This window comes from Corapipo altera, unplaced genomic scaffold, assembly GCF_003945725.1.
Source record: "Corapipo altera isolate COAL_440 unplaced genomic scaffold, ASM394572v1 268, whole genome shotgun sequence".
Classification (NCBI taxonomy): Eukaryota; Metazoa; Chordata; class Aves; order Passeriformes; family Pipridae; genus Corapipo; species Corapipo altera.
The window spans coordinates 9,194,945-9,205,427 of record NW_020884901.1 but is presented as its reverse complement, the minus strand read 5'-3'; the positions used below and the strand labels follow the sequence as shown (position 1 = coordinate 9,205,427).

Genomic DNA, 10,483 nt, shown 5'->3' with positions numbered 1-10,483 from the left:
TTTTGGCTGTTTTTCTGTGATGTCTTCTGGTGGGAGCAGAAGGAGAGTGGAAGAATTAACAGCATCATTCCTGAGTGCCAGGGGAAGGTGCAGACCAGGGGGAGAGGCTTTGACAGGGCTCTCTCTGCCCGTTGCCACTTGAATTCCAACACAAGCACCTCAATGAGCCTCATAATTGGACTATAAAACTCTGTAGTGCTGAACACTTCCCAATGTGCTCTCTGGAGCTGTTCTTAGCGTTTGTTCTTTTCTCTCCTCCCAACTCTCAGCCTCTCATTCCACACTAAGTGTGCAGCTGCTCTCTCTGCCTTCCCACCTTCCACACTGTCCCAGACACAGGACACTTGTCTGGATTCCCAGACAGCAAAGCCCAGAGAAGTGGATATTTTCTATGTTAGATCAGCTTAAATACAAACTGGTTTTCTCCTCTGAAAGATCAGTGGAGGAGATGAGACTATTCCTTTGCAAATCTGGGAGTACAGAGTGGCATGAATATCTGAGAGCTCTTTACCTGCTAAACAGTGCAGCCTAAATCCTAAACTGGAGCTCTTTTTGTTGTCTTAAAGCAATGGAGGAGCACTGTGATTTATTTTTTAAAGTGCCAAAGGCAGGATTAGCAAACTAACAGAACAGCAAAGAGTTTGTTCAGAGCCTGGCCAAGGCCAGCTCTGTGTGTTGGTGGGTGGCCAGAAATGGGCCATGGAGTGGAGAGCTCATGTTCCACTGGGGAGACATCATGCTCCTGTGGAGCTGTGAGGCTTGGAGAACCTGCTGCTGTCACATCTGGATGCTTCATCCTTTCTATGGGTGTTGTGTTTGATGTTATTGCAGCACGAAACAGGGTGAGATTCCCGCCCCTTCCAAGTGCTGAAATGTAGGTGCTCACACCCCAAGATTTGGCTGCTGCAGCCAGAACACTTTGTTCCTGTAGCTCAGCCATCTCCATGTAAATCATCTGCTTGGTCCAAGGCAGGCCCATGTGTCCTGCTCAGCCCTTCCTGCAGGGATGCTCCATCCCACGATGGAGGGAAGGGCATGGGGAAGGGCAATAGTGTATTATCCAGCCACAAATTGTCTTGAAAAAAGGTCCTGAGGGCCAGCAGTGTGACACAACTAGTGGACAGCAACAATCATGATTTTCCCTGCTTGTGGCCATTGCAGAGGAACCCCAATGGCTCCATGTGTTTATTCCCAACCTGTGCTGATTTCTCCTGCTCAGCACTGGCCAGAGGTTGCCCTTTCATCCTTCATTTGAACAGCAGAAAGAATTTCTTCCATCAGCTTCCTATTGTTGAAACATTTGGCTCTTTCCAGGGTTTCAGACCGGAGTGGAAATGCATCTGGTTTAGGCAGAATTGGTACAAATGAGTAGCTGCACTCAAAATCTGATGAAGGGAGGCAGATTGAGGCCTATGCTCAGGAAATACAAGCAGTTGGAGAATGAAATAAGGAGACTTCATTCCATTCAGCAGTAAGGGCTGGTCCTTGGAGCAGGGGAAAGAGGGACCAGCTTTCCTGCTGCCAGCTCCCAGCTCCATGAGGATGTGCTCCACACCACGGGCAGAACCACCACCGGGCCTGGTGCTTCCTGTCCTTCCAGCCCAAGTGATGAGTTTAACTGGGGCAATCGGGATTGTTCCAAAGGTTTGGAAGCCCAGTTTCTTTAGATGGCAGAGCTGGGCACTGATTCATTGACTCCTGGAGTTTTAAAACCCCAGCCTTCATCCCTCATGGCACCATCCCAAGCCAGATGCCCTCGCTCAGCCCATGGCCAGCGTGCCCAGCTTTCTGCTCAGCCGTGTTCCCGGTGCTTGGCAGAGGCTCTGTGTGCACAGGAGATGCCCTCCAGCCTTTTGCCTGCCAGGGTGGGGTGTGGTGACTCTTCTCTCTGTCCCAGGGTCTCCTTTTGCCCGCGCCAGTTTGAAGAGCGGGAAGAACGAGAGCTCGTCCTACTTCAGGAGGAAAGAGAAGATGTTCCGGTTCTTCATCCGGCGCATGGTGAAGGCTCAGAGCTTCTACTGGATTGTCCTGTGTGTGGTGGCCCTCAACACCCTCTGTGTGGCCATGGTGCACTATGACCAGCCGGAGAAGCTCACCACTGCTCTCTGTGAGTACTGGAAACTCCATCTTTCCCCTGAGGAAATCCACAGTTTTGGTGCTTGCGCACCCCCCAGGAGCTCTGGGGTTCAGCTTCCCGAGGGTCACCTCAGCACAGGCTTAGAAATGCTTTAGTCAGTGGTTCTAGTAACTCATAAGTCACAGAATCATGGAATGGTTTGGGTTGGAAGGGATCTTAAAGATCGTCTCATTCCAACCCATGGGCAGGGACACCTTCCACTAGCCCAGGTTGCTCCAAGCCCCGTCCAGCCTGGCCTTGGACACTTCCAGGGATCCAGAGGCAGCCACAACTTCTCAGGGCCCCATCACCCTCCCAGGGAAGAACTCCTTCCCAATATCCCATCCATCCCTGCCCTCTGGTAGTGGGAAGCCATTCCCCCTTGTCCTGTCACTCCAGGCCCTTGCAAATTGTCTCTCTCCATCTTTCTTTAGGCTCCCTTCAGATCCTGGAAAGCCTCAAATATGTCACTCCAAAGTTTCTCTTCTCCAGACTGAACAATCCCAATTCTTTCTCAAATCATATTTCCAGTCATTCAATCACACAATTCAGAAGAAATCCCCCAGGGCAGGGTGTTGGTTTGAGACAGGAACGATATCCCAAAGGTTATTTCAAACTTCAGACTCAACCAGAAGTAAATCCTGCAGGAAGAAGGATTTGTTCTGTGTCAGACAGAAAGGAGGGGGAGGGTTTTTTTCCCCTGGGGAAAGGCAGGTTGCTCTGCCCAACCTCTGTCTGCCCAGAGAACTGCAAATTGCTGCCACTTTGATCTGCCCCCGGGGGTGGTTCCTGTTGGGAACACAAAGCTCTGCCAGCTCTGGTGTCCCTGGGACAGAACTACGCCTCTGTCTGTGCTCATGGAACCCCACACTAATTCCCCACTGTTCAGTGATGACTGGCATGGTCTTTAAAAGGTTACAGCTTTATGGAAGATTCTTTTTTGTTGTGTGCCCTCCTCACCGATGGGGTGTGATTGGTGGGAGGGATGTCAGGGTGCCCTCTGTGAAAATAAGTGATGGAAATGACACCAGAGAGAAAATTATATTATATTTGTGCCACAGCTTTTATTTTCACCTGTGGTCACCTGCCAGTTTGGCTCAGGTAGTTTAGAAGTTCTTTTGAAAGGTGATTTTTGTGTTTTGAAAATTGCATCTCGCTTTTTCTCGTGATGAATAATAAATGGAGGCTTTCTGCCATCACAGCCTTTACACCTCCCAGTGCTCCCCTGGGGTCACAGCCTGGCTCACAAAACCTGATTTAAATAAATATGGAAGGTGGGGGATGGCGATTTTTGTGTATTTTGATGAAGGTTGTAGGGTAGGATTCCTAGAAAATTTAAACCCGAAAATTAAAACCTAAAAATTCACGGGCAAACTTGTAGAAATTCCTCAGGAGAGAACGTGGTGACCCTGAAAGTGAAACACTGAGAATTTTCCCTTCTGAAGGGAAGGGATGGGAGTTTATTTCTGGAAGTCAGAGCCATTTGTTTGGCCACTTCTGCCTCTGTAAAACGGCCAGGAACAAATCCTTTTGTTCAACACTTGATATTGAGATGGGACCAGATCAGAATTTGTGAAGTAAAACTTCTGAAACAAGAGAACAGAAGACTAGGAAAACCCCCCCAAATATTTCAAACAGTCTAATCATTTCAGCTTAGATCTTTAAAGATACTTATCTGCCTAATTTTCCTTGATTTCTGTCTAAATTAGAGACTTAAATATTTCCTGCCTCAGATCCTTGGGTCTTACCTTATTACAAGGAAGCAAACTTTTGAAGTTTTTTTTGTAATAGACCTAAAAGGTCAAGAATACCAACTGCTCTGACATCAAAAATGTCCTTATTAATATTTGTTGAAATATTTAATATCATCAGGTAAATGGAGCTATAATGAGAGATGCATAAGAAGGACAGGAACTTCTTTCAAGTCTGGGTTTGGCTTTTTTTTTTTTTTTGGCAAGATTTAAACTGAAAAGAGAGACAGACTATACAGAGAAGTCAGTCTTGCTTATTCATTACCTAAATTTAACAGAGGAATTAATAAGCCAGATTGGCAGAGTAATTAGAAATGTGAGGATTAGGATTTCCTCTTGAATTAGGCCTAAATGTCTAGAAAAAACCACACATACACTTGAAGTCTTTCAACTCCAAAAAAGAAGGCTTCAGATTTCCAGGACTCAGTTTTGGGAGCACCTCATGCAGTGACTTTTCTAAGAGAACACAAAGAGATCCATGAGCCAGCAAATTCTACTCCATGTTCCTGGGAGAGCTGGAAAGGAGCTTTCTGTCCATTAGAATTAAAGAGGCACCTCCAGGTGGGAAACTTATCTGGGCCAGAGGCCACAAATGAGGCTTCCGAGCTACAAAAACAGGGAAGGTTGAAATGGTGTCGTGCCTGGAATCAGGGATTGGGGTGGATGCCTTTTTTGGGAGCCCTGCAATGTCAATTAGTTCCAGAAACACTTGGGCAGCAAACTTTAATTTCTTGGTGTTGGAACATCACTGAGCTGAAAGTGAGGGATCCCACGGCCTTTTATTTAGTGGAAGAGTCAGAAAATCCCCAAAGAAACTTGGGATTTCTCGGGAGTTAAATCCTCAGCATCCCCCCAGCCAGAGGTGCTTCCTGTGGCTTGTCTTTGCACCACTGAGGGATGATTTCCTTGCAAGACCTGAGTGTCCTTTGCCAATAAGGAAACACCCAAATCAATCCCTTAAATTCACTAATAGAAATATCAGTGGCTGCAGATAAACAGTGATGGAACCACCACCGGAACTGGGGAGGGGCAGCACAGAGGGGGGTCACAGACAAAACCACAATATCCAAGGAATCAGAGGGTTTGTGGATGTTCTTGTACAGGTTTAAGTATTAAATAGGTCTTTAAATAGGGTGGTACAGGATTAGTCACTGTGACAGAGAGAATAAAGGCCAGAGATGAAAGAATGGTTTGAGTTGGAAAGGAACTTAAAGATCATCCAGTTCCACTGCCATGGGCTGGGACACCTTCCTCTAGCCCAGGATGCTCCAACCTGGCCTTGGACACTTCCAGGGATGTGGCAGCCACAGCTTCTCTGGGCAACCTGTGCCAGGACCTCACCACCCTCTGATTAAACAGTCTTTTCTTAATATCTTATTTAAATCTCCCCATGAATGGCCCCCCTGGAAATTCTAACGCACACCAGATAATTTTTGTTTGCTGTGTTTTGTTGTTGTTGTTGTTGTTGGGTTTTTTGTTTGTTTTGGTTTTTTTTTTTGGTTTTTTTTTTTTTTTTGCTTGTTTGGTTTGGGTTTTGTTTTTTAAGATAAGTTTTCTCCAAGATGAAGCAGAGACACTGTGGGTTCATTCTGGAGAGGATTGTCCCTGGTCTGCCTTATCCATAATGTAATGGAAACTGGGGGAAGAAACCTATTGTAATGTAATTCTAGAACTAAGAACTTTTCAGAATTGTCTGCTGAAATGGCCTCTAAGTCAAACCTCTTAAATTACAAGTGTCCTGTGCCTCCAAACCCTCCCAAATTTCAGGATGACGAGCTGAGGTTCTGCATTCAAGCCTGTCTTTGTATCAGTGATGACCTACAGCTTTCTATCCCATTTCCTGAGGGGAAGTTTTTGTAGCATCACCTTTCCTGTTCATCTCACCTTTAATATTGAATTCAGGGAATGTTTTATGCCTTCAGATGTGTGGGACTGGGCTGGTTGTTTTGTTACTGCAATGCTGGAGTTGGCTCCTCTCTCTCCTGCTGGAATAACTCTGCATCACACACACATTTTGAGGGAGCCCAGCTGGGGTTTAGCCCTCAAGGAGTTCTTGGAAACCCTGTTCTGCCTGAGATTTGTGCTCAGATCATCAGATATCAGCAGAACAAGGGGATTTTAAACAGCTCCCAGAAATACTCAGCAAAATCCTTTCGCTGTAAGAGTGACAGAGTTTAAAAATGGCTTTAAAGTTAATCCATGAGGAGAAAACTTCACTGCAGAGGAGCAGGACTTGGCTGGTCTGGTGGAGAGCAAGAGAGGAATAAATTCTAATTGTGTTGTTCCGTGGAAGGTGCTTAGAAATGAACTGAGGAGGCTTTTTGTGAAGGGCAGCAGCAGGAGAGGAGCGTGGTAAAGTCTGGGAGGATCCTCTAAATCCTGAAACTCTACCCAGGCACCTCTAATTCAATTATACCTGTCCCTCTGGGGAAAAGTTTAATTACATTACAAATTAATTTTACTTAAAGAACGGTTGGTAAAAGCCTCTGGGTCTTGCATTGATTTATTTTTCCCTTGGTCTTTTCTTTTAACTTTTCTGTTTTGAATTGTTCTGATTAGCTTTCCCTGCTTGATATTCCACATCACTACAACTGCTTTGGAAAAAGAGCTTTAGGAGCTTCAGAGAGAGGCTTGGGATTTCTTTGGTCTGCCTGAAAGAGCTGATGAGAAATTCTTTGAATTCTTGTGCTGTGATGGATAACAGGACATACTTTATGCCCTGTAATTATCCCCAAATTCGATCAGAGATTTTCCTTCTCTGGATGGAAAGGATTCCAGTGCCAAATAGGAATTCTCCCATGCTGCACATGGACACTGCTCACTGAAACAGGGACCTTGGGTTAAATAAGCTGCAGCTCCCTATAAAAGTATATTTTTCATGCAGCCACCCATGATTGTCATCCAGAGTGTCTCTTTTCTGATGAACACAATATTTGAAAACAGTTTTTTAGCCATTATGGCCTGGGAATGTCTTCCCTTGTTACACAAGATTAAACCATGTTTTTGGGCCAATTAGGTCTTTTTTGATTCCCTTCATGAAGCAACTCTCCTTTTTTTCCCCAAATAAAACTGCAGGGATCCTTAAGTGGCTCCCTAATTTATGTCAGTCTAAAACCAAAATCCACAACGTGCCTTTTCTGATAAACACACTATTTGAAAACAGTTTTTTACCCGTTATGGCCTGGGAATGCTTTCCCTTGCTATGCAAGACTGAACCATGTTTTTGGGCCAATTAGGTCTTTTTTGATGCCCTTCATGAAGCAACTCTCCTCTTTTTCTCCAACTAAAACTCAGGTATTCCTGATTGGCTCCCTAATTTATGTCTGTCTAAAACTAAAAGCCAGAATGAGTATTTTCTGATAAACACAATATTTGAAAACAGTTTTTTAGCCATTATGTTCTGAGAATGTCTTCCCTTGCTATGCAAAACTAAACCATGTCTTTGGGCCAATTAGGCCTTTTTTGATGCCCTTATGAAACAACTCCTTTCTTCTCCAGCTAATGCTGCAGGGATCCTTAACTGGCTCCTTAATTTATGTCTGTCTAAAACCAAAACCCAGAATGTGTCTTTTCTGCTAAACACAATATTTGCAAACAATATTTTAGCCATTATGGCCTGGGAACACCTTCCCTTGCCATGTAAGGCTGAACCACATGTTTAGGGCCAATTAGGCCTTTTTTGATGCTCTTCATGAAGCAACTCTCCTTTTTTTCCCCAACTAAAACTGCAGGGATCCTTAAGTGGCTCCTTAATTTATGTCTGTCTAAACCCAAAATCCAGAATGTGTCTTTTCTGCTAAACACAATATTTGCAAACACTTATGGCCCGAGAACACCTTGCCTTGCCAAAACCATGTGTTTGGGGCAACTGGGCCTTTCCTGATGCTGTGGTTGCCTTTGAAGCAGGTGACCAGCTCCCTCTGGATATCCCAATAGAGAATTTGTGAGGAAAAGGCTTTCTGAAGCATATTTATTTATGCCTGCTGAGCATTTCACATCTGCTTGGTCAAAGAGGAGGAAGTTGTGCTTTGAGGTTCTCCTGGTTGGTTTTATGTGTGAGGAGGATGAGGAGAGGAAACCAAAGTGTCAGGCTCAGCACCTGCTTCTAATGACATTGGACTTGGAGATGGGACAGAAATGGAATTAATCCCTGGGTGACTGACAAAAAGGAGCTGGGAACTGTCAAATTCAAACACGTGGGGTGATGGGATGTAACGTGTATTGGCCTTTGCCAATAGCACAAATCTGAAATTAAATTAGACTGTTTGTATCAAACTTTTCCTCCTTAAATCACATCACAAAATGCTTCTGCTTAAGGCAGATTGGATTACATGTGGGGTCTGAATACCAGGAGGTCCAAACAACAAAATTGCTTTTTCAATTACATGGGCAGGGCCATCTCAGAAGGAACTTTGTGTCTGATCCTTCTGCTGCAGCAGTTGATTCACTCAGCCAGTCCCTTCTGCCCGAGGAGTTCTCTGGGTCTGTGTTTTCCTTGCCTTCATCCCTTGGCCTCACTGGGCTGTGATTTGTAGCATCTGGTACCTGCTGAGATGCAGCTCCTGCTGCCAGTTCCGAGCTCTGATCCTGATGGGATCCATCAGCTGTGAAAGGACGAGTGGGGCTCTTTCAAGAGCAGCAGAAGGAAATTGCCTTTTGAGATGCTCTGAGTTTTAAACGTTTCCCCTTTTCTTAATTTTATTTCTTTTTAACATAACCAAAGATTTCTTGGCTCTGTTTTGTTTAGAAAGGCCATTTCCCAGCTCTTTTCTCCTCTGATATCCTGGTTTTGCACGTGTGTTTGCAGGGTGTGTCAGTCTGATGATGGAGCACTGCACTTGCTGATACCTGGTTTTATTCACCCTTCTGCTGGATGGGTGACTGACCATTAATCCTTGTTGCTTTTATCCTTTTGAAATGATGATAATTGTCTTGGCAAAGTGCACTGGGATCTGCCGGTGAGAATTACAGTTAAAAAACACTTACAAGGATTTTTGTTACTCTGTGGAAGAAAATGGGGTGGCCCTGACATGTAACTCTGCGAGGTGAGTTTGGTGGACAAAGAGGGTGAAAATGTCCTGCCAGACTGAGCCATGACACAGGTGGAGGCTGTGCTGTGCTTTCTGTAGGATCTACAACCTCTCCCTATGATTTTTTACCAGCTAATTAAACAAGGCCACTGACTTCAAAGCATTGGTTTGACACCAATCCTCGGGATAGGGAGACTTCCCATGGAAGTCATTCCAATGACACCATTGGACTTGCTGAGCTCTGCTGAGTGTGAAACCAGGGCCCCCCCCAGCTCTCCTGGAGCCCCTTTAGGCACTGGAAGGGGCTCTCAGCTCTCCCTGGAGCCTTCTCTTCTCCAGGTGAGCACCCCCAGCTCTCCCAGCCTGGCTCCAGAGGGGCTCCAGCCCCTGGAGCATCTCCGTGGCCTCCTCTGGATTTGCTCCAACAGCTCCACATCCTCCTGATGTTGGAGCCCAGGGCTGGGGGCAGCTCTGCAGGAGGGTTTTCACTGAGCAGAGAGATGGATAGTTGGATGGATTGCCAGCATAATTATGGATAATTCCCAACTCTGGGATCCCTTGTGTTGGAAACAACTGTTTTCTCACTGAGTTGTTGCAGCTGATGTCAGAAAGGAGAGGCAAGCTGGTGCAGGGGTGACCAGGCTTCTCCTGGCAGGTTCCAAGCTCAGAGTGAGATGGAGCTGTGCTGCTCCTCCATGTGACCATGAGACCCAGAGGATGGAGCTGCCTCTTGGCAGGAAAAAGGCTGAGAACTTTGCAGATCTCCTGCTTTGTCATCTTATTCCTCCAATGTGAACACACTGCCCTTAAATTCTCCTTTAATGACATTGCTCCTGCTTTCAAGGACAGGAGGTGACACAGTACAATTAATCCTCTCCTGGTATTTCCCCCCCTTGTGCAGATATTGGCAGAAATGTCCTTGCAGGCTCCTCACTAAGGTGTTAATAAAACCTTTCTCATGTCATTAAAGCTTCCTGGATTTCAGTTCACTTTATGCCCATGATATTCCAGGACTGTCTGTCATTTAAGATTTAACCCCCCTTTTTATTGGTTGCTGATTGAAGCTGTATTTTCCAAGTAATGTCCAAAGACACCCAGCAGTGCAAAACAGGCCCTGGGCCAACTGTGCTCACTCCACATGAACGTGGAGGGTGAGGGTGGAGGGAAATCCAGGCACTTTGGAAGGACCCTCATTCCCTCCTCACACTCATCAGCTGAAGCCACATGTTGCAGGAAGTCATGGAATGATAAAATCATGGAATGAAAAAATCATGGAATACTTTTGGTGGGATCCACAAGGATCATCCAGTCCAGCTCCTGGCCCTGCACAGACACCCCAACAATCCCACCCTGGCCCTCAGAGAGTTGTCCAGACCCTCCTGGAGCTCTGGCAGCCTTGGTGCTGTGCCCACTGCCCTGGGGAGCCTGGGCAGTGCCCAACCACCCTCTGGGGGAAGAACCTTTTCCCGAAATCCAGCCTAACCCTGCCCTGACACAGCTCCAGCCGTTCCCTGGGTCCTGTCCCTGCTCACAGGGATCGGAGCTGCCCCTCTGCTTCCCCACTTTACAAAGCCCTGGAATTCAGG

The 10,483-nt window shown here is 46.0% G+C and overlaps 1 protein-coding gene across 7 annotated transcripts in view; it reads left to right on the top strand.

The window, feature by feature from the left end:
• The first annotated feature begins 1,802 nt into the window (after positions 1-1,802).
• Positions 1,803-10,483, top strand: part of CACNA1B (calcium voltage-gated channel subunit alpha1 B) — a 125,984-nt gene continuing 117,303 nt past the window's right edge. For all 7 annotated transcript variants that reach the window (XM_027650162.1, XM_027650161.1, XM_027650160.1 and 4 more), the window contains exon 1: positions 1,803-1,807. The gene's annotated coding sequence lies outside the window, so the exon portion shown is untranslated. The remainder of the gene's footprint in view (positions 1,808-10,483) is intronic.